Source organism: Helianthus annuus, chromosome 9 (genome assembly GCF_002127325.2).
Source record: "Helianthus annuus cultivar XRQ/B chromosome 9, HanXRQr2.0-SUNRISE, whole genome shotgun sequence".
NCBI classification, from domain to species: Eukaryota; Viridiplantae; Streptophyta; class Magnoliopsida; order Asterales; family Asteraceae; genus Helianthus; species Helianthus annuus.
The window spans coordinates 176,986,109-177,010,874 of NC_035441.2; the positions used below are offsets into that span (position 1 = coordinate 176,986,109).

At 41.8% G+C, this 24,766-nt stretch overlaps 1 long non-coding RNA gene across 1 annotated transcript; it reads right to left on the bottom strand.

Annotated features, from left to right (window-relative positions):
- Positions 1–21,656: 21,656 nt before the first annotated feature.
- LOC110875014 lies at positions 21,657–24,078 on the bottom strand. The gene is made up of 3 exons (XR_002556441.2): positions 23,590–24,078; positions 23,163–23,216; positions 21,657–21,911 (listed from the first exon to the last, which is right to left on the bottom strand). It is a non-coding gene; the product is annotated as an uncharacterized LOC110875014 (long non-coding RNA).
- Between the last annotated feature and the right edge of the window lie 688 nt (positions 24,079–24,766).

Consider the following 24,766-nt stretch of genomic DNA (forward strand, 5'->3'; position numbering starts at 1 on the left):
AAAATAAAAGTAAAAACAGATAGACAAGATGAATCACTTGGATCCGACACGTGTATTAGTATAACCTTTGATTATTTTCGCACTTTTGCACTTGTTTAAGAGATTATCTTAGTTATTGTAGTAGGCCCCTCTTTTGAAGGCGACGTTACCCTCAACCCAGTAGTTTGAGTCAGCAAGGATACAATCCTAAAGGGTCGGATTATTGAAAGATAATGAATTAAGTTATTAATGCAAATTATGGTAGGCCCCGCTTTTGGCGGTGACGTTACCCTCGGCTAAGTAGTCTGAGTCAGCAGGGATACAGTCCTAAATAGCCGGGTTATAGTATTAATAGTAGTTAACTTATGAGGGGGTCAAAGAGTTTGGATCCCCGCCATCCAATACCTATGGGCATTGAAGGAGATCCTACTAAATTTGACCCAGGTCCCAAGCAGGACCTCTAAACGCTGAACAAAGGCAAGACCCTTACCAAACCGTTCCCTTAACCCCCGACCAGGTAGCCAACATACCTCCATATAGACCGTGGAGATATGAATGGTGAAAATCTTTTATTTTATATAGACAGTAAAATAATGCCAAGACACCACGGACAAACGATAAGGAAAGATCACCTTCAACATAAGTAACTAGTTATTAAAGTCATTAATACAAAACCAAATAAAAAGTGCAAAAGATTAAAAATAAAAAGTATTATATTAAACACTTGTCTTCACCAAGTGATGTAAGAGACTTAGGCAAACATGGCCTTGATTGTCAAGAACTCTTACGATCAATCTTGGATCCCGAGACGACTCACACACTCTACGATGGACAATGGATGATGGTGGTGGATGATGGTGTTATGGTGGTGGTGGGTGGTGGATGAAGTGTGAGAGAGGTGGTGTGCCAAGGGATGAGAGAGAATGAAACCAAGCTCCTCTATTTATAGGCTGGACAGAACGCTGGACACGGCCCCGTGGTGAGCAATGGAAGCTTCTACTGGTTTGTCTTTTCTGCTGCTTCCTGGGCACGCCCCCGTGTTCGCTGGACACGGGGCGTGTTCAGACTCTGTTTTCTTCTCTTTGTCTTGGGAGGTGCCGTTGAGGGTCCGGGCAGTCCACTTTTGTTCCTTTTCTTGTATTTATGGTAGAATTAGTGGTCTTTTGCTTCTTTTGTGATTTTGAGCTCATTTCATCCTGAAAATACAAAAGGAAGACAAAAACACTCTTTTTCCAACATTAGTACTTAAAAAGGGTGAGTTTTATGCCTTAATTGATGTGTTTTATATGTTGCATTTTACACACATCAGCCGACGACCTTCAGGTCAGTTACTGACCTCTCCTTGTCTCTCACCTTAGACGCTGTCCGTCTGAGGACCCTAAGGAGCAAGGAGGCTGAGAAGAGGAAACGTGAGGATGATACCTCACGAAAATCTGGAAAGAAGCACCGTGGAAACGGTGACGGCAAGAGAGGGGCTGAGACAAAGAAATATGGGCAAGCTGGTGAAAGGCCCAACTGCAAAATCTGCAAGAAACCCCACTCTGGGAAATGTACATTTGCATCGAACTCACAGTCGCAATCAAAGACTCCTTCCTGTGGACTATGCAAGTCCAAGGATCATAAGACTGTGGAGTGCAAAAAGATCAAGGATGCAACCTGCTATGGTTGTAACGAAAAGGGGCACATCAAGAGTAACTGCCCTAAGTATGCCAAGAAGGCGGAAGAGACAAAGAAGTCAAATGCGAGAGTTTTTCGCATGGATGCAAAGGAAGCGGTCCAGAACGACAACGTGCTTACAGGTACTTTTCTCGTAAATAATATATTTGCAAGAGTACTATTCGATTCTGGCGCTGATAAATCCTTTGTAGACCAGAAATTTTGCCAACTACTAAATATGCCTATCAAAACCCTTGATGCGAAATACGAAGTAGAGTTAGCAGACGGCACGATAGAAACCGTCTCCACTGTCTTAGAGGGATGTGAAATATCCATTAAGAAGCATTCTTTTCCTCTATCTCTACTTCCCTTCAAACTAGCGGGTTTCGACATAGTCCTAGGCATGGACTGGTTATCCCGTAATCAGGCCCAAATCATTTGCGGCAAGAGGCATATAGTGCTAAAGACTCCGAGTGGTGAATCGCTTACCATTCGAGGAGATACGCAGTACGGATTGCCCGAAGACGTATCTATGCTGAAAGCTTCTAGGTGCTTGAACAGAGGCTGTGTAATTTACATGGCTCAGGTTATAATTGAAGAACCTAAGCCGAAGATAGAGGATCTTCCTGTCATTTCTGAATACCCCGAGGTTTTTCCTGAAGAACTACCTGGTTTGCCACCAGATAGACAAGTGGAGTTCAGAATAGACATCATTCCTGGAGCAGCTCCGATAGCAAGAGTACCTTACAGGCTAGCTCCAACGGAAATGAAAGAACTGAGGACCCAGTTGGATGAACTGCTGGCGAAAGGTTTTATCAGACCTAGTTCATCTCCCTGGGGAGCACCAGTCCTATTTGTAAAGAAGAAGGACGGATCGATGCGGTTGTGCATCGACTACCGAGAGCTAAATAAAGTTACCATAAAGAACAGATATCCTTTGCCGAGGATCGATGATCTGTTCGATCAGCTGCAAGGAGCGAGCTACTTCTCAAAGATCGACTTAAGGTCGGGCTATCATCAACTAAGGGTCAGAGATGAGGATGTACATAAGACAGCATTTAGGACTCGCTATGGTCATTACGAGTTCCTAGTGATGCCTTTTGGGCTCACAAATGCACCGGCTGCGTTCATGGATCTCATGAATCGCGTCTGCAAGCCATATTTGGACAAATTTGTCATAGTCTTCATCGACGATATCCTTATATATTCCAAAAACCAAGCTGACCACGAGAAGCACCTCCGTTGCATTCTCGAATTACTACAGCGTGAGAAACTCTACGCCAAATTCTCGAAATGTGAATTCTGGCTACGAGAGGTTCAATTTTTAGGTCACGTTGTGAGTGAGCGTGGTATCCAAGTGGATCCCGCTAAGGTAGAGGCGGTCATGAACTGGCAAGAGCCAAAGACGCCTACCGAAATTCGTAGTTTCCTAGGATTAGCAGGATACTACCGGAGGTTTATTGAAAATTTTTCGAGGATTGCTGCGCCCTTGACTTCCTTAACCAAGAAGAAAGAAAAATTTATTTGGGGCCCAAAGCAGCAAGAGTCCTTCGAAGTTCTAAAGCAGAAGCTAAGCAATGCACCTGTGCTGACATTACCGGAAGGTATAGATGAATTCGTAGTTTACTGCGATGCATCACACACGGGCATGGGATGTGTGCTTATGCAGAAGGGCAAGGTGATTGCCTATGCTTCAAGGCAATTAAAGGTGCACGAAAAGAATTACACCACCCATGACTTGGAGTTGGGTGCCGTTGTATTTGCACTAAAATTATGGAGGCATTACCTTTATGGCATTAAATTTGTGATTTATTCAGATCACAAAAGCCTCCATCACTTGTTCAACCAGAAAGAGTTAAACATGAGGCAACGCCGTTGGATGGAGACCCTGAATGATTATGACTGTGAGATCAGGTACCATCCCGGCAAGGCGAATGTAGTCGCCGATGCCTTGAGCAGAAAGGAAAGGGTAAAACCCATTCGAATCAATGCCAAGAGCATTGAAGTCAAGAACAATCTTGTCACACCCCCAAAATCCACCCGCGGATAACACCCGCTTCGAGGGCGTGACTGACCAGGATCCAGCCACCAATTATACTAAGCATTGGTTAATATTAAAGTAATACTTACTAACCATAAGGTTAGCAAACATCAAGTTCAGAGTTTAAGGTTTCAAGTTTAAAACAGTAACAAGTAGCGGAAGCATAATTAAATAGTTTTAAACAGTGTTCATAAGGTAAGCATAATAAATGCCCAACACACGGGCAGACGACCACTACACATCCCAAGTAGCTGCTCCTGTCACTGGCCACCTGCAAAGCATGCAGTAAAGGGGTCAACAATAATGCTGAGTGAGTTCACTAGTTGTCCAGTTTTAATTACCAAAAACTTGTTTCACTAGTTAATTTATCCGTTTATACATGCCATGGGGAGCTACCCCAAAAGTTAGCGACTAAACTGTTTTTCCAATACCGAACACTAGGTAACCGTTTGCGTTTCCGCAGGATGCCCCGATGTCAATGTTCTATCATCATTGACGGATGCCTGAGTACATTAGTTCACGACCGATCCCATACCATGGCACGGTGTGAGGCTGGTAAAACCTAAATAGCGCTATCAACTAATAACCCGTTCGCCTGGCACCGGCGACTAATCGGTATTATGTAGTAGGGACTTGAGTGATAGAGTTGCGTTTAGTGCCGTTAGTTGCAATCCGTATAAACAGTAATTAACTAAAAAGGTTTCCCAATACAAGGGAAGATAAAGTAAGTTGTTTCCCAATAACTAGGGAAGGAGTGTAGACGGTATCCCCTTTACAAGGGGATAGGGTTGTTTTAGTCTCGTGTCCCAAACCACCGGGACGCATGCTTTTAAGTTGTGAACTCACCTTGGGTTGCTCGGTATGACACGTTACTTGGTTAAATATGTTGGTCACCACGTCCTAGCATGGTTACCAAGTATGGGTCAAGTTGGGTACAAGTAAACACGTATAAAACACTTATGACAATACAGAAAGCAGTCACGTATAACATGCAATATACAAACAGTGGGGTATTGGGCCTAAACAGTTACACAAGCAATCCAGTTAACAGACAATCCAGCAAGTATATCGGCCCAATAACAGTCCAGTCGAGACGGAGGTGTCTCGCAACCAAGGTTGCGACTCGCAACCGAGGTCTCGGTTCGTCATGCTTTGGTTGCGACTCGCAATCAGAGATTCCGACTCGCAACCGGCAGTTCCGACAAAGTAGTTGTGGTTACGACTCGCAATCGGATCGATACGCGTTGATTACGACTCGCAACCGGGCGGTCTCGACAAATCTTGGTGCGGTCTCGAGTAGCAACCAAAGGTTGCGACTCGCAACCGTGATTACGTGCACAAGAAGACCTTCTAGAACCTGCAAACCGTACTATCCAATGATATTGCAATTTCATGAAATCAGGTTGTACTATGCCACTAAAACATGTTTTCTTGTCTAACCTTTGTCTAAAATGGATCAAACAAGGCATTTTCAAATATTCATGAGACATTCATCTTGTTCATCATTATTCAAGCAACATTCAACAACACTCATCATCATTAACCCAAATACTATGCCTAAAACCCACTAACCAAAATCTTATATTTCTCGGACAACATCAAAACACACAAACAAGTTATCAAAACAACATTTTATCATGAAAATCCTAAGAATCAATTCTAAACCAAACCGATTCATATGGTGTCACACATATGCAAACCGATTTTCATGAGCATCATACGTCAATGGTTTGCGTCATTTTTAGCCACAAAAATGTCATGAACACATTAGCAACTTATCCGAAACTAGAAACATGTTAGCCGATTATTCATTTTACACACAAAACCACATCACCAAGTATACAACTACACTAGCTAAATTATGTCCTTCATGCTATCATCTAACAATCAACAAATATTTTAAAGACACTAACCGGTTGGTGAGGTTCAAGGGTGAGTATGAAACTTCTAACGGGTGTGTGTGTTGATCCGAGAGCTCCTAGTGGTCACCGATTTGATCCGAGAAGAAGGAGATGAGAAGAGGTGATCTTGGTTGCTTAGGGTTTTAGGGTTTTAGTGAGAGAGATGAGAGGAGGGTGTTAGAGTGTAGTGAGTGTTGTAAAAATGGATAAGGGAGGGGTGGGTTGGTTTATATAAGGTTCCGAATGGGCTTAGGGGGTTTCCGGGTTGGGTTCAATTCCTACAAGGCCAAGGCCTAGCCGGCCCATTACTAATGTTCACTCGAGACCGTGGTCTCGAGTCGGGTTGCTTGTGGTTTCGGCTCATGTGTATTACACGCACACATATATATATATACATATCTAAATACACCAACACGTAGATACACATAACATGTAACACGAAGTTCACGGGTTTTCATTTAATAAATATACACACGTAAGTTACATCGAAGGATTGTTCGGGAAAGTCCGAAGTGTCACATTATCCCCAAGTTTTAGGAACTTTCGTCCCGAAAGTTAAGGCAGCCACTGTCAAGCCAGTGTAAGTGAAAGCGTTTCAACGGGGTGTCACATCATCCCCCCGTTAGTTTGGAATTTCGTCCCGAAATTCGTTCGTAGCTTCAGTGCTGGGGTTTTCGTTTGGGAACAACTGGGGATACTTGTGCTTCATCTGGTCTTCCCGCTCCCAGGTATACTCTGGGCCACGTCGCGAGTTCCAACGAACTCGTACAAGAGGTATCTGGCTACGTTTGAGGGTTTTGATCACTCGATCCGTGATCTCGATTGGTTCCTCAGTAAAGTGTAGCTGTTCGTCAATCGTCAGTTCCTTAAAAGGAATCACAAGTGTTTCATCCGACAAACACTTCTTCAGGTTGGATACATGAAAGACGTTATGTACCGCACTCAGCTCTTCAGGCAGGTTCAATCTGTAAGCGACCTTACCGATCTTCTCGGTAATTTCGAATGGTCCGATATATCGCGGATTAAGCTTGCCCCGTTTACCAAAGCGAACCACACCCTTCCAGGGTGAGACTTTAAGTAGAACCCGGTCACCGACCTGGAATTCCAATGGTTTCCTACGCTTATCAGCGTAGCTCTTCTGACGGTCACGAGCTGCCGCCATGCGTTGTCTGATCTGGGCAATCTTTTCCGTTGTATCTACCACCATCTCTGGGCCCGTGATTTGACTATCACCGATTTCCGCCCAGCAGAGGGGTGACCGGCATTTACGACCGTACAATGCCTCAAAAGGTGCTGCCTGAATACTGGTGTGATAGCTGTTGTTGTATGAGAATTCTACTAACGGTAGATGCTTCTCCCAGTTCTTACCAAAATCGATCACACACGCTCTAAGCATGTCTTCTAGAGTTTGGATGGTGCGTTCGGACTGTCCATCCGTTTGCGGGTGATAAGCAGTGCTCATATCCAAACGTGAGCCAAAGCATTTGTGCATAGCTTGCCACAATTCTGAAGTAAATCGAGCGTCTCGGTCTGAAATAATCGAGGTTGGCACTCCGTGCCTCGAAACTACTTCCTTTAAGTAAATCTCTGCCAGGGTAGAAAACTTGTCTGTTTCCTTAATAGCCAGAAAGTGTGCGGACTTGGTTAGTCGATCCACTATTACCCAAATAGCATCATTTCCGCGTTGAGATCTAGGTAGCCCTGTAACAAAATCCATGGAAATTTGCTCCCATTTCCATTTCGGGATTTCTGGTTGTTGGAGTAGACCTGCTGGCTTCTGGTATTCTGTCTTGACTCTCGCGCAAGTCAAACATTTGCCGACGTACGTCGCTATGTGGGCCTTCATACCAGGCCACCAATATGTAGTCCTCAAATCGTGGTACATCTTGTCCGAACCAGGATGTACTGAGTAGCGGGACTTGTGGGCTTCGTCCATCACGAGTTCACGTAAACCTCCAAGGAGTGGAACCCAGATGCGTCCTGTTACATAGTAAGCACCATCTTCTTTCTGTTCTAGTTGCTGTCTCGACCCTCGCAGAGACTCAGCCCTGATGTTATCCGGCTTCAATGCTTCAACCTGAGCATTTCGAATCTGAGTAGGGAGGTTAGACTGGATGGTAAGTTGCAGTGCTCGCACGCGCTTTGGTATAGTGTCCTTTCGGCTGAGGGCGTCTGCCACGACATTGGCCTTGCCCGGATGGTATTTGATGGCGCATTCGTAGTCATTCAAGAGTTCGACCCATCGACGTTGTCGCATGTTCAATTCCTTTTGCCTAAAGATATGCTCGAGACTCCTGTGATCGGTGTAAATAGTGCACTTGGTACCGTACAGGTAATGTCTCCATATCTTAAGAGCAAAGATCACTGCTCCCAGTTCCAAGTCGTGCGTCGTGTAGTTCTTTTCATGCGTCTTGAGTTGTCGAGAGGCATAGGCAATGACTTTCTCGCGTTGCATTAGCACGCAACCGAGCCCATGAATAGACGCATCGCAGTAAACCACAAAGTCGTCAGTGCCTTCAGGTAACGAGAGAATAGGAGCGCTACAGAGGTTATCCTTAAGCCTCTGAAAAGCAGATTCCTGTGCTGCATTCCACTTGTAGGCGACGCCTTTCTGAGTGAGTGTTGTGAGAGGTTGTGCAATCTTTGAGAATCCCTGAATGAATCTGCGGTAGTAGCCTGCTAAACCCAAGAATTGACGAACTTCAGTGGGGGTCTTAGGTGTAGGCCAGTTCTTTATCGATTCGATCTTAGCTGGGTCGACATGAATTCCGTTCTTATTGACTACATGGCCGAGGAAATGGACTTCTCGAAGCCAGAAGTCACATTTAGAGAATTTGGCGTACAGTTGCTCGTTGCGAAGGAGTTCGAGGATAAGGCGTAGGTGCTGTTCATGCTCTTCTTGACTTTTTGAATAAATCAAGATGTCGTCGATAAACACAATCACGAATTTGTCGAGGTAAGGCTTACATACGCGGTTCATAAGATCCATGAACACTGCAGGTGCGTTAGTCATTCCAAAAGGCATAACGAGGAACTCGTAATGACCATAACGAGTCCTGAACGCAGTCTTGGAAATATCTTCGTTACGAACTCTCAGCTGATGATAGCCTGATCGCAGGTCAATCTTTGAATAGTAGCTCGATCCTTGCAACTGATCGAATAGGTCGTCGATGCGCGGGAGAGGGTAACGATTCTTGATGGTAACCTTGTTCAGCTCACGATAGTCGATGCACATTCGGAATGTGCCATCCTTCTTCTTGACAAAGAGTACTGGTGCTCCCCAGGGTGATGAACTGGGACGGATAAATCCTTTATCCAATAGTTCTTGCAGTTGCGTGGAGAGTTCCTTCAGTTCTGCAGGAGCTAGACGGTACGGTGTACGAGCTATGGGTGCTGCTCCAGGAGCTAGCTCGATTTGGAATTCGACCTGACGATGGGGTGGGAGTCCAGGTAGTTCCTCAGGGAATACCTCGGGATAGTCGCGTACTACAGGAAAATCTTCAATCCCCTTTTCCTTTTCATGAGTATTGGCGACGAGTGCTAGGATGGCGGTGTGCCCTTTTTGCAAACACTTCTGGGCTTTTAGAAGCGAGATAATGCCTGTGACTTCTCCACCTTTGTTGCCTTGAACGATGAGGGGCTGACCAGAACGACGAGGTATACGAACTGCTTTCTCTTGACAGAGGATCTCAGCGCGATGTTTGGATAACCAATCCATACCAATGACGACGTCGAAGCTTCCAAGTTTAACAGGGAAAAGATCGATACTAAACGTATTGCCAGACAATTCTAGGGTGCAGTCGTGGATTACATGCGTGGCCTCGATGTTCGTACCATTAGCTATCTCGACGATGTGCTTAGAACTTAATAATGCAGGCGAGTGCTTAAGTTTCTTACTAATGCGAAGGGATACATAACTGGCATCGGCACCGGAATCAAATAACACAGAAACATAACGATCATCAAGTAGGAACTTACCCGCCACGACGTTAGGGTCGTTCCTTGCTTCTCCAGCTCCAATCACAAAAGCTCTGCCCCTTGCATTTCCAGCATTGTTGTTTTGCTCATTGTTCCCAGCTCCCTGATTGTTGCGATTCTGATTCAGTTCAGGGCAATCCTTTCGCATGTGCCCCGTTGCCCCGCATTTAAAACATACTCTGTTGTTTCCCTGCTGCTGTTGCTGTTGGGGTTGTTGCTGATTTTGCCTTGCCGGGAACTGACTTCTACAATCCTTGGCTTCGTGCCCCATCTTGTGGCATCGCTGACACTGACCCTTGTTACATGCCCCATTGTGGTGCCTGTTACACTTGTTGCACTTAGGGTAGTTTCCCCGGTAGCCACCCTGTTGCTGAGCGCCCTTGTTGTTGTCAGTTTTCCTTTGCTGAGCTGGGGCTTGAGTAGGGTTAGCATCCTTGCCCTGATTTCCATCCCACTTTCGTTTGCCATCACTAGAACTTCCTTCCGCAGCACTGATCCTTTTGGGCAACCTGCCCTCTTCCACAGCCTGATCCGTGAGTTTGTGAGCAAGTCGAACGATCGGCTGAATGGTAGTGTGGTTAGCTGAAGTTACATGGCTTCGAATTTCTGGAGCCAGACCCTTGATGTACAGTTCGATTCTTCGATACATAGGTCGAGACATGTTTGGACAAAGAGCAGCATAGTCGTTGGACAGCTTGGTGTAGGTCTCAATCTCTGACCCAACCATCTTGAGTTCATAGTACTCGTTCTCCAGCTTGTGGATGTCGTCCCTGTGACAGTACTCTTCCTTGATCATATCCTTGAAATCTTCCCATGCAGTAGCGTTTGCAGTCTCCAAACCAAGCATTTGAATTTGCGCCTTCCACCATGAAAGTGCGCTTCCCTCTAGAGTACCAGTAGCAAACTTCACCCAATTAGCAGTTGGGCATTCACAGACAGCAAAAACAGCTTCGACCTTCTCAATCCAGTGCAGAAGGCCTATGGCACCCTCCGTGCCATTGAAAGGAAGAGGCTTGCAATCCATAAAGGTCTTGAAGGTACAAACACGTGGTTGCACAGGTGCAGGCTGACCTGTCGTGAGGAGTGAAGCGAAATAGGTTTAGAGGCGAAAAGACGATGTGGCGGTAGGATCTAAACATCCTAAGACAACGAGTTTACCTATAGGGTGAGCTGCGAAAGCTGCAGCCACAGTGTTGAGCAGGCTAGTGAACTGAGCCGGGGTCATGTTGACGTTTCCTCGTCCGCGTCCACTCATTGTCTTCATAACCAGAAAACATAGTATGAGTGCGTGATAGCGAGAATAAGATAGAAGAGAGAAGATGTATCTATCTAATCAGGCAACTAGTACGTATAGTAAAGCAGAGAGCATAAGACAAGTAAGCAAGTAACTATGGGTCCGAGCTATGAGGTCAGATAAGTCGAGCCTTGTACTTGGAGTGTAGTGTCGTCACGAGTCACGGGTTATAGTCTGGTTTTTCTCAAAAAGATTCTTCCCCTTTTTAAAACCAAGTTCACTATAACCAATGGCTCTGATACCAATCTGTCACACCCCCAAAATCCACCCGCGGATAACACCCGCTTCGAGGGCGTGACTGACCAGGATCCAGCCACCAATTATACTAAGCATTGGTTAATATTAAAGTAATACTTACTAACCATAAGGTTAGCAAACATCAAGTTCAGAGTTTAAGGTTTCAAGTTTAAAACAGTAACAAGTAGCGGAAGCATAATTAAATAGTTTTAAACAGTGTTCATAAGGTAAGCATAATAAATGCCCAACACACGGGCAGACGACCACTACACATCCCAAGTAGCTGCTCCTGTCACTGGCCACCTGCAAAGCATGCAGTAAAGGGGTCAACAATAATGCTGAGTGAGTTCACTAGTTGTCCAGTTTTAATTACCAAAAACTTGTTTCACTAGTTAATTTATCCGTTTATACATGCCATGGGGAGCTACCCCAAAAGTTAGCGACTAAACTGTTTTTCCAATACCGAACACTAGGTAACCGTTTGCGTTTCCGCAGGATGCCCCGATGTCAATGTTCTATCATCATTGACGGATGCCTGAGTACATTAGTTCACGACCGATCCCATACCATGGCACGGTGTGAGGCTGGTAAAACCTAAATAGCGCTATCAACTAATAACCCGTTCGCCTGGCACCGGCGACTAATCGGTATTATGTAGTAGGGACTTGAGTGATAGAGTTGCGTTTAGTGCCGTTAGTTGCAATCCGTATAAACAGTAATTAACTAAAAAGGTTTCCCAATACAAGGGAAGATAAAGTAAGTTGTTTCCCAATAACTAGGGAAGGAGTGTAGACGGTATCCCCTTTACAAGGGGATAGGGTTGTTTTAGTCTCGTGTCCCAAACCACCGGGACGCATGCTTTTAAGTTGTGAACTCACCTTGGGTTGCTCGGTATGACACGTTACTTGGTTAAATATGTTGGTCACCACGTCCTAGCATGGTTACCAAGTATGGGTCAAGTTGGGTACAAGTAAACACGTATAAAACACTTATGACAATACAGAAAGCAGTCACGTATAACATGCAATATACAAACAGTGGGGTATTGGGCCTAAACAGTTACACAAGCAATCCAGTTAACAGACAATCCAGCAAGTATATCGGCCCAATAACAGTCCAGTCGAGACGGAGGTGTCTCGCAACCAAGGTTGCGACTCGCAACCGAGGTCTCGGTTCGTCATGCTTTGGTTGCGACTCGCAATCAGAGATTCCGACTCGCAACCGGCAGTTCCGACAAAGTAGTTGTGGTTACGACTCGCAATCGGATCGATACGCGTTGATTACGACTCGCAACCGGGCGGTCTCGACAAATCTTGGTGCGGTCTCGAGTAGCAACCAAAGGTTGCGACTCGCAACCGTGATTACGTGCACAAGAAGACCTTCTAGAACCTGCAAACCGTACTATCCAATGATATTGCAATTTCATGAAATCAGGTTGTACTATGCCACTAAAACATGTTTTCTTGTCTAACCTTTGTCTAAAATGGATCAAACAAGGCATTTTCAAATATTCATGAGACATTCATCTTGTTCATCATTATTCAAGCAACATTCAACAACACTCATCATCATTAACCCAAATACTATGCCTAAAACCCACTAACCAAAATCTTATATTTCTCGGACAACATCAAAACACACAAACAAGTTATCAAAACAACATTTTATCATGAAAATCCTAAGAATCAATTCTAAACCAAACCGATTCATATGGTGTCACACATATGCAAACCGATTTTCATGAGCATCATACGTCAATGGTTTGCGTCATTTTTAGCCACAAAAATGTCATGAACACATTAGCAACTTATCCGAAACTAGAAACATGTTAGCCGATTATTCATTTTACACACAAAACCACATCACCAAGTATACAACTACACTAGCTAAATTATGTCCTTCATGCTATCATCTAACAATCAACAAATATTTTAAAGACACTAACCGGTTGGTGAGGTTCAAGGGTGAGTATGAAACTTCTAACGGGTGTGTGTGTTGATCCGAGAGCTCCTAGTGGTCACCGATTTGATCCGAGAAGAAGGAGATGAGAAGAGGTGATCTTGGTTGCTTAGGGTTTTAGGGTTTTAGTGAGAGAGATGAGAGGAGGGTGTTAGAGTGTAGTGAGTGTTGTAAAAATGGATAAGGGAGGGGTGGGTTGGTTTATATAAGGTTCCGAATGGGCTTAGGGGGTTTCCGGGTTGGGTTCAATTCCTACAAGGCCAAGGCCTAGCCGGCCCATTACTAATGTTCACTCGAGACCGTGGTCTCGAGTCGGGTTGCTTGTGGTTTCGGCTCATGTGTATTACACGCACACATATATATATATACATATCTAAATACACCAACACGTAGATACACATAACATGTAACACGAAGTTCACGGGTTTTCATTTAATAAATATACACACGTAAGTTACATCGAAGGATTGTTCGGGAAAGTCCGAAGTGTCACAAATCTAATTGAAAGGATATTAGCTGCACAGCGAGAGGCTGTGTTGGAAGCTAACTATCCAAATGAAAAGCTAGGAGTAACTGAGGAGCAGTTGACTCTTAGCAAGGATGGAATCTTGAGGCTGAACGGACGTATATGGGTTTCGATTTATGGAGGACTACGAGATGTTGTTCTCCAGGAAGCCCATAGTTCCAAATACTCAGTCCATCCTGGTGCTGACAAGATGTATCAAGATTTAAAGGCAAATTATTGGTGGATAGGCTTGAAAAAGTCTGTGGCCGCCCACGTAGCAAAGTGCTTGACTTGTGCTCAAGTCAAAGCCGAGCACCAAAAGTCGTCCGGCTTGCTACAACAGACTGAACTTCCCGAGTGGAAGTGGGAATGCGTAACTATGGATTTCATAACCAAGTTACCCAAAACCAGGAAAGGAAACGATACAATATGGGTCATAGTCGATAGGCTGACTAAATCAGCTCATTTTCTACCCATCAAGGAGACGTATAGCTCCGATATGTTAGCCCAACTTTATGTGGATAAGATTGTAGCCTTACACGGCATACCTGTGTCTATTATCTCCGATAGGGATACTAGATACACGTCTCACTTCTGGAAGAGTTTCCAGCAATCTTTGGGCACGCGTTTGAACTTCAGTACGGCTTACCATCCACAGACGGATGGTCAAAGTGAGCGTACCATCCAAACGCTAGAAGACATGCTTCGTGCATGTGCAATCGATTTAGGCGGTAACTGGGATAAGAATCTACCCCTGATCGAATTCTCCTACAATAATAGCTACCACACCAGCATAAAGGCTGTGCCTTTCGAGGCATTATACGGTAGGAAATGTAGATCGCCTGTTTGTTGGGCGGAAGTAGGAGAGGTCCAATTATCAGGACCAGAGATTGTTTTCCAGACAACGGACAAGATTGTCCAGATACGGGAACGTCTCAAGGCTGCCCGCGATAGGCAGAAAAGCTACGCTGATCCAAAACGTAAGGATCTTCACTTCGAGGTAAGTGAGAAAGTGTTGCTTAAGGTATCACCCTGGAAGGGGGTGATGCGTTTCGGCAAGAAAGGCAAACTGAGTCCGAGATACATAGGACCTTTTGAGGTCATTGAACGGGTCGGGTCAGTCGCCTATAAGTTGAACTTGCCTGAAGAGCTCAATGGAATTCACAATGTGTTCCACATCTGCAATCTCAAAAAGTGCTTCGCCGATGAGTCATTGGTGATTCCACACACAGATGTGCATATAGATGAGAGCTTAAAATTTATAGAAAAACCTTTGTCGATTGAAGATCGACAGGTGAAGAAGCTTCGAAGAAAGCACGTACCGATTGTAAAGGTCAAATGGGATGCTCGTAGAGGTCCCGAATATACGTGGGAAGTCGAAGACACAATGAAAGAAAAATACCCCTATTTATTTGAGTAAATCTCGGGTCGAGATTTATTTTAAGGGGGTGAGGATGTAACACCTCGAATTTTTGTGTCCAATAATGTGTTAACACGTGTCATTTGTTTACACGTAGCATTGATATTAAATAAAGGACTAATTTTGACAAACCTTGAAAGTATGTAAATTCGAGGGTTATAAATGTCAACAAGGGTAAATATACTGTATAGTAACCCTAAATAATGCTTGTACCTTCAAACGAATAAATCATAGATCGTACGGAAGCGAAACGCGGAAGAAAGTAAGAGATTACGAGCTACAGGGGTTAACTGTGTCAACATGTTTAATTATACCTCTGAGTGACCCTTTAACGTTCCCAAGGCTTCGTAACAGTATTATACGCTCACTAGAATATACTGTACAAATTCCGCGAAGTTCCGTCTTAAAACGAGAGAGTTATACTCAAATTCGTATGAGAAGGGTTAAAAGCGTCAACAATGAAAGTTAAGGCTTTCTGGATAATTAATAAACTAACCAGGGACTTAATAATGCGGGTAAATAACACGAGGCCCCTATCGGTAAATAACCGAGGGCCAAACCGCAAAGTTACCCCTTCAAACCCGAAAGGGCAGGTTAATAATTACGAAAGATTTCGTTATTAATTACCAGGATTTCGTAATCATTTCAAAAGATTTAAAATTTCTGGAAACCAAGCCTCTCGCGACCCGCGTGATGGTTAAGGTTAAGTTGAGGCGGGCCGCGAGCCTCCAGTTTTACGCGCCTGTTATTTGAATCCCAGGCGACCCGCATTAAACAAGCATGGAACTCCCATGCGGGCCGCGTAAAACTCCCAGATGCAGAAAGCTTGTAACTACTTGCCTTTTGAGCTTGTGAATGATCAAAACCTCAATCAATGAGACATGGGCGCCCCCTACTCGACCCATATCACTTAGGGACACCTGCCCATGATCCATGATCAAATGTAGACTGAGTTGTGATGATCTTGAGGTCTTGTGAACACTATAAATAAGCACATTTGGTTCATAACATTCACCACAACACAAACACTTCTATCTGATCATTCTAAGAGCTCTCTAGCATTCCCTTCTGCTCTCTAAGCAAGATACCACTTCTGTAAGTCGTTCATAACCATTTTGGTCATACATTTCCATAGTTATAGCTTATAAACACAACCGTCGTAACTAACGGTTGTCATTACAATAACTTGCAAATGGTTCAGTCTTATGACGAATCAAAAGTGGTTTTGAGTTGGTACTTATGTGGGTAATAAACCTCTAAAAGGGTTCCCCCTGATCACCACTCTAACTATGTCAAATATCGAGTCAAACGCGCACTTAAAAAGTCAACAGAAAGCTATTTTAGCAATTTATGCATAATCTGTAATGTACATACTAAGAAACCTGTTTTGACACTCATAAAATATGATATTAAGTATATAAACTTGTTTGCGCTCGTTTGAATCGACCATTTGCTATATTGAACCGGTTCGGAGCCGAATGTCGCAAAAGTTTGACTTTTGCTTTGACTTCAGTTCTGACCCGTTTTAGTGAGGTATAGATATGCCTTAGGACCCTCTTAGGACCAGGTCACATATTGGTATAAACCTCTGTGATCGGTTCATGAGTTATCCGAGTCTTTTGCACATTTCCGTTAATCGCCTAAAAGTTGGCCGTAACGCCATTTTGAAAATAAAACGAGTATTTCGGACACGTGAACGGACCAGAACCTTGCTTATTAAATTATAAGCATGTCCTTAAAGTTTCACGTCAATCCGAGGTCTAGAATGAGATTTATGCTAAAAAGCGCAATTTAAGTAAACTTTAGTAATTAACGGCGCAATTAGCATAACGACCATCTAAACCAAGATTTCGTCACCAAAGCTTTTACCCACTGTATTAAAATAATATTTTGGGAATTTTAAAGATTTTTAATAATTTTTACCTCGCTCATAACCTGCGGTTATGGCTACGGTTCGGTAAATACCGAATATGCCCTTTTCGGCCAAAACATGAGTTCTACAAAGTCTTTTGACCCGATTCCAGTTGCTACTGATTTTAAATAATGAGTAAAGTATTTTAGACTTTACAAACTGATCGGGAAACTCAGATTTCCTGTAGAACTCGAAAAGCCCTTTTAAAGTCTTTAAAATGACCGGAAAGCCCCTACGGGGCGTAATATTAACTTAAACTCGTTACGGGCATCACGGAAGGTATCATACTGATACCACAACCTCTTTAAGGCATATTGACTTAGGAAATAAGCGTACGACTCTCATGGTTAACCGTTTCGCCTATTGCGCGCACGGTTCGGCTTATGAAACTAGTTTTCATAAATTAGCCGATACGGGTCAAATTATATTATTTGGACCCCAAAATCCAGAGTGTGAACCATAAACCCATATAAAACAAGTCTCTGAACTTGTTGGGTCAGAATCGCACTCCATTCTCGGTTTTCGCCTTTTCACGCGATTAAACCGTATTCACATATCGGAACCAACCGGTCTAGGCTACGGCCATTATAACGACTCGTTAGGATTCTAAGAGGTTAATTAAAACCTTCGTTCCAGATTAGGAGCCCCAGTAAAAGCTATCGGTGATTTAATCCAAATTAAGGAAATATACTTGCAAAGGTAAATACTTTAACTTATTTCCCCTATATGGGCTTGGGTTACGGTATATTAATACCGCTTGATTGAGCATTATATTCTTCCATCGCTTAGGTGGTTAATTAAATAATATGATCGGCTCATTTAAACAGTTTTGTTTCTTAAAAGCCTTTGGGGGGTTTAATGACCGTTGTCCCGGATATCCTTGGCATCATTTTACGAAATGGCCACGACCATCGACATCCCGGTGTAGGCGTACACCCGGTATATATTGTCGACATTAAATTAAAAGACGTAGCCGTTGGTTTTTATACTACGGTTTTACGCAATGTGGTGTGTCTATAAATCTTTAACTCGGCACGACCCGGGCTACTGAACGCATAAAAGAACATGTAAAACGTTCACAAGATTTTAATAATTTTCCCAAGTTATAAAAGAGTTTGTGCCTTGTGCATTCAAATCAATTTTAATAAACATTTTCAAATGTGTCAGTTGAATGTATTTACCAGTGTAAACTAACGTATTTTCCCCAAAAAGATTAAGTGCAGGTACTATACGAAATGGGCTGGTATAGGCGTCCTAAGCATCGTACATAGTCTCGCAAACTCGATGCTGCATCTAAATGAACAATATTTATTACTTTTTGATCCGCTGTGGATATATTCAACTTCTGTAATACATTTGATATTACAACCAGAGGTTGAAGTTTATATATTTATCTTAAGCTTCCGCTGTGCATTATAATATTGTGTGGTTTGACTATATTGTTGCCAACATCGTCACGGTAATCCCCCACCGGCCCACCGGTGAGACACGTGGAAATCGGGGTGTGACACTTCTTTTCAGAAGTCTTTTCTTCTGATGCCTTCTTTTCTTCAGTTACCTCATCATCCTCAAATGCCTTCATGCCTTCTACAGCTGGATAAATCCTGTCAATAACATAAGAGGTACATGAGTAACTTTTTAACAAACGATTATAACTCTTTCTGTTTCAATTCTTTGTGTTTCCAGTTTTTGTTCTAGCACAACACACTTCTCAATATAATTATTCACTACTTTCTGCTTTGTCATGAAAGCTCCTTGAAGTGTCTTCATTGTTGTAGCTTGTTCTTCGCTCGTTTCATTGTACATATTCATGGCTTTGTTCAGTACATCATAAGATTCTTTCAACATGTTCAGATTGTTAATCAATTCACTGTTTTTCTTCTTTATGATTTCATAGGTTTCACAATTTGCTGGAATCTTTCTTGCATCAGCTTCTTCATCAATCTTGAAAGCTGGAACTTCTTTAACTTTTCTTCTGATTACCGGAACATCTTCATCATCACTGCTGACCGGTGTTTTGATTTTCTTATTTTTCTTTTTAGCTTTTTCATCTTCACTGTCACTTTCTGCCATCATTTTAAAATGCTTAGCCATTCTTCTTGCATAATACTCATTACTTTCTTCTTCAATTCGAGCAACAAAAGCTTTGGCTTTTATCATTTCTTTATCTGGACAGTAATCATCCCAACTGAAATTTTCCCAACTAAAACCTTCAGGTAACCTTTCATCATCTTGGTCGATCAAACACGCTTTACTGTCAGATGAGATATATTTATCCCAACTGAAACCATTTGACGATTTTGGATCATCCTGATTCACCAAACATGCTCTCTTTGAAGATTCTTCTGTTATTTTTCTACCATGTGCCACTTGTGGTTCTTGTAGATGTTGAGCAACTTGATGATAAATGGACTTTCGGTAGTAATCATTGTTATTGAACGGATTTTGAGCTCCACTTGCTTCGCGATTAGTGCACTCCCTTTTGAAGTGTCCTTTTTCCCTGCAACGAAAACAAGTGACTTTAGATTTATCAAAACCTAAATTAGAAACAAATGCATCACGAAAGTCATCTCTTCCTGTGATTTGTTTAAATTTTTCAGCTCGTCTCAACACACTAGCCAAACACCATTTTATGTCCATCAATTCCATCTCCTCAGCATCGATCTGATCGTAATCCTCTTTTGTAAGCATTGGATTCCCGATCCGACCTGCAACTAAACTACTGTATGATTCTAATACAATTCCTAACAACGACATGTGACTTTTTGCAACTTCTTCAGAATAATCCTTATCATTCTCCAAATTCAATACAATATTGCATTGTAGCTTCTTGCCATTTTTGGTTGCTGAAATGTTCGAATCAAATGATGGAAATGATGAAAAACTTGTGCTACTATTTGATCCTTTGGCTGAACCTCCTGATGAACTCTTGGCATTGAAAGCGGTCTCAACCTTTGGTGACATGTTGGTGGTTTTATCATTCAACCCTGCTTTGTAATACAGCCTAATGTCTTGTTCACCATCGAAATCTTTCATTCTTGAAATCTTTCTCTGTTCCATCTCCTGAGCTTCAATCTTTTCAATGAACTTACTCAGAGTCAGATTGCTAAACCTTTTCTTGTTCCTTAGCATCATGAGATATGTGCCCCAAGTCTCGTATGGCAACGCAACAACAAGCTTTTCAATCAACTCCTCATTATCTTTAGTGATGCTCAATCTCTTCATGTTCATTAACAAGTTGCAGTATCTTTCAATAATTTGCTTTGTGCTCTCATTTTTCAACCCACGAAACAAATCAAACTCTTTCTTCAAAAGCGACTTTTTGTTTTTAACCATCTCTTGACTACCAACAAACTTAGATCTTAAAGCTTTCCAAATCGAATAAGCACTTCCATTATGTTGCAATAAGACCAGATGTCTTCTTTCACAGCTTGTTGTAGTAGACTTAACATCATTTTCTCATTTTTGTATTTCTTCTTATCATCAACACTCATATCTTTAATTGCAATTTCCTCTTCGTCGTCATTCGTCGGTCTAACATATTTCGTCTCTACGCATTCCCAAGCATCCAAATAATTTGCTTGAACCCAGTTTTCAAACCGTTCTTCCCAACCTTTATACTCTTCAATGTTCATAAGCTTAGGCGGTTTTTGCATAGTCCCCGTTTCATTTTCCAACATTGCCTGCTGAGTAACCGTGATCGGGGTAGCAAAGGCGTTATAAAATTCCTCTTCCATGTTTCGGATTTTCAAAGTTCACAAAACAGTTCCGTTCAAACGGAATTACTTTCACACGAGATTACTTTCAAACGGGATTACACAGTCCAAACGAGATTACTTTGAAGCGGAATTACACAGTTCACACGAAATACCCTAATTTCGTTTGAGATGACTCCTTTTCAAACGGAATTATAATTCCGTGTAGGATTTTCAAGCGGAAACAGAACTTTCAAGCGAGATTACTAATTCCACGCGAACCTCTCAAACGTAATTACCAGTCTGAAATGGAATCACCTAATTCCGTATGAGATTTCAAACGGAATTAATCTGTTGAAGCGAAATTACACCTAGTTCCGTACGGAATTAAGCTGACGTCATCATCTCGATGTAAAAATTGTCAAATTGATCAAGATATAGGTCGATTTTAGTTCTGAAACTTTCTAGGGTTTGTTAATACACAAATGCGCACATGATATGTGAAAATCAAGACATTTATACCATAAAATCAAGTTTAATTTGAAAAAGGAGTAGAAAACAGAATTTGCAGCTGAATTGGTATGAACACTTCCTGCTGAGCTCTGATACCACTTGTAGGATCGTTTGCGGAACCGAACGAGTCGTTCAGAAGAGTTTATGCTCAGTTCGAAAGGCGGAAACAGACGAACTGAGGTCAATTCAGCAAGATATACACTTTAAACTGTCGTATTATTGATTTGACAACAAATTATAGCGAGACAACACTTCGGCAGCACTTCGTTACACTGACCGGAAGTGTTACAACTAATATCGCATGAAGGGGTATATATAGGCCTGTGATTCCGTTTGAAAGGTGTTCCAAACGGAATTAAGATTCCAAGCGGAACTTAATTCCGCGAATCTTAATTCCGCGCGGAATTACACTCAAACACTTTCAAGCGGAATTACCCCTAGAAGCGGAATTACATGAAATCTCGAACTACGTGCCCTGTTCTAACATTCTGAGTACAAGACTCGATACAAGACGAAGTCGACAGACGCATGCACCAACACCTTTCCATGCCACATCATCAAGTTGGGAGCGAAACACTAATCCAAGATGGCATAAAAGGGCATGAGTGAGCTCATTGTCAAGGGAGTCACAGGTGTGGTTGTGGTGTAACACCCCAACCTGGACAGGCTGACGTGTCACTCATACAGATATCAAAACTAAGAACCGATCCATAACGTTAAAAACAAAAGATCCTAATTACATTTACATTACATAACCGAAATAAAAATAAATCTTTATCTTCAGGACACTCTTCACTTATTCCCCACGTTTCCCAAATTACCTGTCAAACAAATAAGACAAACACAAGGAAGAAACTACGACTGAGCCAAAAAGTTGCTCAGTAACGGAGAAATCAACAGTACATGTAAAGACGAACAAATGGGAACGAAGCACCACATAACGAAAACTGAACTGAGACTGACATTGAACCACATTTGAAACTAAAACAGTTTTCCTTCTCTCAAATAGTTTTACTTATAATATAATATATTGTGTAAAAAAAACCCAATTCCTTTAAAACAAGAAAATTATCGAAATTACTATATTATGAATAAACATTTAGATTTAAATTAAAATCTAATGATAACTCGAATTTCTTAGCCAAACATTATCTAACCAAAACAACTAGATTTCTAATTTGAATATATATATATATATATATATATATATATATATATATATATATATATATATATAATAAAATAGTTTAGATAACCTGAGTTTTGAAAACATAGTAATCTAATACTTGTAAAGATTATGCAAACCGATACTGGAAACAAAACGGTTCCAAAACAAATACTGAGGCGGACACCGGACAAATGCTGAAAATTTTTGCACTGAAACAAATACTTTTATTACTTGAATCCCAAACCTTTTACTGAACAGATAACAGATACTGAACATAATCTGAACATAATCTGATGCATATAAACATATCAAACATATCATAACAGAGACAAGACATACGTGACAACATATAACAGTAAAACAAGTCACGTAATATAGAAGCACCCACGAGCCTAAACAGAGGCATACATGGCTATAATCCACGCGCCGAGATGGTGCGTGTAGGTGTACAAACATTATTCCATCTCAACAGGAGTCAGGAGTCAGGAGTCAGAGCTAAGATCGATCTATTCGCCTCTAGGGGCCATGTGCTACACAAGCACAAACTAGAAACGCCGTGAACTTTAGTTACGCACCGTCACGATGAGTGCCATGTCGTTGACGCCCCAACGACAAGTCTAAACATATAATTGCTCGGGTGACAGAGTACAAAGCATATCAAAAATAAAAGTATCTTGACATAAGTCTAAAGGGAACATGCAATAACGAGCACAAAATCTAAGGTCTATTGCATGCTACAATAAATACTAATCATATAACAATACGAACCGAAACATCTAACGAAACATCCGTACTACAAAGTAACGGATATGAATAAAATACCACGATGACAAGGACAGGAACCGTACCAACGAGTAACGAAAAATAAAAGTATATTATGATGAAAAGAAAACAAAATCCGTACCTTTTAGCAAGCAAGCAAGACCAATTAATCAACTCGATCTCGAAAATCAAGAACCTATAGTCCCGTTACAACCCAAATTAGTTTTGTTGTAGTTTAGCACGCTAATTAAATTTGTGAATAACCTTTTAATATTTGTATGTCTAAATGTAAGTGTCACCAAAACCCATTTGCAATTTAATTAGTATGACATAAAAGATTATTATTATGAATCCCATGTTATCACCATTGCTTATATATTCTTTCAAAATTTAGAACGTTATAATTGTTAGTTTACATTCATTACAACATGCATTCATACATAACACAGTGTAACCCCGCACACTTTTGCCGGCCGAACGGAAACCCAGCCCAGTTTCGTCTTCTCCGTTCCATACCCATCGCCAGAATAAGTAAAAAAAATAAAAAGTTTCAAATCAAGCAGTTATACCTCTTATAATCGAATGAACCAAACAGATTAAGGGCGGCGCTGGTTGCGATCAACCCGCTATTGCTGAACGGAATACGCGTAACGCGGTGGTGGTAACTAACGATTTGTTGTGGCTGCTCGTGAGTCAGAACTGATGGCGACGACCATGAAACTATAACGAAGGAGCAAAGTAGCGGTGTGATGGCAGATGATTGCGGTGGCACAACTGATTCGCGGCGGCCGATGGTGGTGCTACGGTGGCAAACGGCTCTTGGCGGTAGGTTGTGCGGCGTGCTGTCACCCCGGAGTGTGACGGTGAACAAACCAAACAACTTCGAACGGTGGTGGGGTTTGAATGGTTTATAGAAACGATGATGAGTTTGAATGTTATGAAAAATAAGAAGTAGCCATAGAGATAATCATCGAAATTCTCCGGTAGGTTAGTTTGAATGTGATAGAAAAAGAAAAGTCACAAAGATGATAACTGTTGGCCGCAAATTTCGAACTTTGGAACTGTAACTTGAAAGATGCTTTTGAATTATGCTTTATCAAATAATATGTATGCCTAAATCTATTTGTTTTTCACTTAAGTAACAACAAAACCATATGGATAGCATTTTCAATTCCCTTTTCATTTTTTTCTTTTTTCTTTACAATTATGACTAATTTAATATTAACATACAGACTTTTAATTTATTATTATTATTATACATATAAAAATAACTAAACTTGTATTTATCTACTATATTATTTATTAAAATTTTGAATATTACATGTGGAGTGTTTGTGAACCCCTGCCAGAGCCAATAAAAAATCCATGTGGAGCGGAGCGTTATTGTGTTACACATGGTCCAATATGCGTCTTTACTACACCCCTTCCTTCTCTAGATCCCGATCATACAAATCAACCATATATTTATGTATCATGAAGAATTCGGCATCTGTTCAAATATTTGTAGATCCTATAAGGGCAGTTGCTGAAAATGCAAGTTTTGAATTTCATTTAGCGGAGGCATCTAAGACTCGAGTCACAAGTTCGACGAGGTGGAGATACTGATTTACGATTTTTGTTTGGTCGCGGGATATTTTTTTACGACCAAACGAAATAAAAAAATCATACAAAACTGGGAGAAAATCTTTAAGTTCAAAATGAAGCTCCAGATGAAGGAAGTTGGACCCCAAGAGTTGGAAAATTTGT